The following is a 3,767-nucleotide window of genomic DNA, read 5'->3' on the forward strand; positions in this document are numbered from 1 at the left end:
GCACATATTCATATCAGTCTCCGTCTGTCTGCAGGCTGGAGCACTCAGGACAGACTGTCAGCCGCAGTAAACAGGAAGAAGTGTCTCAGCACATGTTGATATTAACACGCTGAGTCGACGTGATGATTTTTATTGTTAAGAGACAGTTTAGGTTTTATTAAAGTGTCTCCGAACATACAGAAAGTCTCACCGCCAAACTAACTCTGTACAAACGGTCACGTTAAGAGCTCTGCTAGCTCGTGACACGACACGGACTTCCTGTTTACAGAGCTGATTGCTTGTGATTGGACAGAGCTACAGATGCTGCCTCTTCACCTGCCAGTGACAGCAGCAGATTAGTATTACCACCACATCACCAGACTCCCTTAACAAATGTGTCAGTTTAGTGAGTTGTTGAGTTGGAGACACTTTATAAACTGTGTGAAACTCTGTCTCTGACTGATTCTGACTTATTTGTTCCTTCTTGTAAATTCAGCAAATGTTCTACATGAACTTCTTTCTGTCTTTGTGTCAAACATGGAGTCTGTTTGTCTCAGTGATGGACGGGTTTGTTTCATACAGAGCAGGAAGTGACATCAGCCCACAGGAGGTCAGTCAGGGATGTGATATCGGGTCTGAACAGACGCAGAAGTCTTTAGTAACTGAGATGTTTGTAAAGCTGCGTCGGCTCCGCCTGATTTAATAAATAATAATAGCTAGTGAGAAGTTTGTGCTCGGTGATTTATGAGGAGCTGCAGTAACACGGTCCTGATCCGAGGTCGTTACTGTCATCTTTCACAAGAGTCGGTGCTCTCGAACAAAGCCGCTCTTGTTCTGGACTCTCTGAGCATCACACAGAGGTTTGTATTAATTATCAGAGGCTGGCAGAGAGCAGATGAACGTTCAGACCGTCAGAGCTTCACCTCCAACTATCTCACAAAGAAATCACAGCTGTCTGTAATTAGCTTCATAAATCAGGACGGCAGGCAGAGAGAAAACAAACAGCAGCTTTATCACTCGCCTGTCACACCGAGAGGTTCTGACGAAGCAGCGATGGGCCGCAACACGAACAGAAATCTGCTGAGTCTCCAAACGAGGCACAAACATGTCGAGGCGGCCGCGGAGCGACGCAGCGCCGGGACCAGAACAACAAACTCTGGCACTGAGATAAACGCAGCGTGGACCGTAGCTGACGGCACTTTACTATCAATCTCCTCCTGACTGCTCGTAAAACGGTCCGATGAGCCTCCAGAAGACACCAGAACAAATAGTTCTGCACTAACGTTCCTCATAGCTTCATACAGAGCCAATACATGCCAACCGGGTCAGAGACAGAGGCTGAGGCCGCTCCTCTCTGTGTTCCTCATGAGGCTGCCAGCGAGGCCTCGCAGCACAAATTACACATCACTGTGGTATCAGAGGATCCAGTTCTGCTCACTTACACAGAGAAAACAACCGGCTCTGATCCGGCAGACGTGATTAGTTCCTCTTGTTTTAACCTCCAGCTCTGATTCTGGAGAAGCTGCTCGTTAAAGGAGGTTCTGAAAGAATCATCCTGAGAGGAGACACTCGCTACACAACTACACAACTACACAACTACGCTACACAACTACACAACTACGCTACACAACTACACAACTACACAACTACGCTACACAACTACACTACACAACTACACTACACAACTACACTACACAACTACACAACTACGCTACACAACTACACAACTACGCTACACAACTACACAACTACACTACACAACTACACAACTACACTACACAACTACACAACTACACAACTACGCTACACAACTACACAACTACACAACTACGCTACACAACTACACAACTACGCTACACAACTACACAACTACGCTACACAACTACACTACACAACTACACAACTACGCTACACAACTACACAACTACACAACACAACTACACAACTACGCTACACAACTACACTACACAACTACACAACTACACTACACAACTACACAACTACGCTACACAACTACACAACTACACTACACAACTACACTACACAACTACACAACTACACAACTACACTACACAACTACACTACACAACTACACAACTACACTACACAACTACACAACTACGCTACACAATTACACAACTACGCTACACAACTACACAACTACGCTACACAACTACACAACTACACTACACAACTACACAACTACGCTACACAACTACACAACTACACTACACAACTACACTCCACAGCTACACAACTACACTACACAACTACACTACACAACTACACAACTACACTACACAACTACACAACTACGCTACACAACTACACAACTACGCTACACAACTACACAACTACACTCCACAGCTACACAACTACACTACACAACTACACTACACAACTACACAACTACGCTACACAACTACACTACACAACTACACAACTACGCTACACAACTACACTACACAACTACGCTACACAACTACACAACTACACTACATAACCCAACACACACTACACAACCCAACACACACTACACAACCCAACACCCACTACACAACACAGACTACACAACCCAACAGTGTAGTTGTGTATTGTGTAGTTTGTGTTGTGTAGTGTGTGTTGTGTAGTTTGTGTTGTGTAGTGTGTGTTGTGTAGTTTGTGTAGTGTGTGTTGTGTATTGTGTAGTTTGTGTTGTGTAGTGTAGTTGTGTTGTGTAGTTGTATGTTGTGTTGTGTGTTGTGTGTTGTATGTTGTGCGTTGTGTTGTGTGTTGTGCGTTGTGTTGTGTGTTGTAAATAAAAACATGAGTTTGTTTGTTTCTTGTATAAACTGTCAGTTTGTCGTAACTCCTTTAAATAACTGCAGCAGTGAGTTTTGTTAAACCGTCTGAATTAATAAACGATCTATAACTTTATGTTTATAATAACTGTTTATAATAACTGTGTTTATAATAACTGTGTTTATGTATTATTTATTATTTATTTGTATGTGTTGTTTCAGGCCCACATGAGGCTCACACTGAGCGGTACGTGGTGCCTCTGAGCCGGGTCCCTGCAGAGGGAGTGAAAGTGTTCCGAGCTGTGTGGGTCCATGTGACTGCAGCAGCTGAGTCCTCTATCAGAACAAACAGTCCGAGCTCGACCTGCCTCTCACAGTAAAGTGCTGCTCAGTCAACTCTGTCTGCTCCGAGTCAATGAAAAGAGCCGGTTAATCTTTAAACTCAGGCCAAATAGAAAAAGTGGATATCCAAATAGAGCAGATAGATAGATGGAGGCGCTGACACACTCTCCACACAGCCTGTCGATGACACGCAGCACTTTGAGACTGCAAACACACAATCTGAAAATAACCTCGTGTTCTGCTGCAGCCGGGCCTGAAAGTAACTGAGGATGTTTAGCTGCGGTCCAGACTCTGATCCTGACCCGCTCCGCCAACCTTTTATCAGCTCATCATATTTGTTGTTTAGATGTTTAATCTTGTTTGATATTTTTTATTTAATTTTCAGTGTAAATCACTTTGTAACCTTTAGAAACACGACATATAAATGATTATAAGCTGATATTTACATGTTTCATGGTTCTGTATTGATTCTGCACAGAGTGACTTCATCCTGACTCACCTGAGCTGCTCCAACAGTAAAGACTCATGCTGCAGTCAATGTTGGAGGCAGTTTGGTATCAAGACTTTTGGATATATTATATTTGTATTCTGACTCATCTGTTCAGCTGTCGATGAATCCAGTTTATATATAGTTATATATATATAACTATATATATAGTTATATAT

Source organism: Pagrus major, chromosome 4 (assembly GCF_040436345.1).
Source record: "Pagrus major chromosome 4, Pma_NU_1.0".
NCBI lineage: Eukaryota > Metazoa > Chordata > Actinopteri > Spariformes > Sparidae > Pagrus > Pagrus major.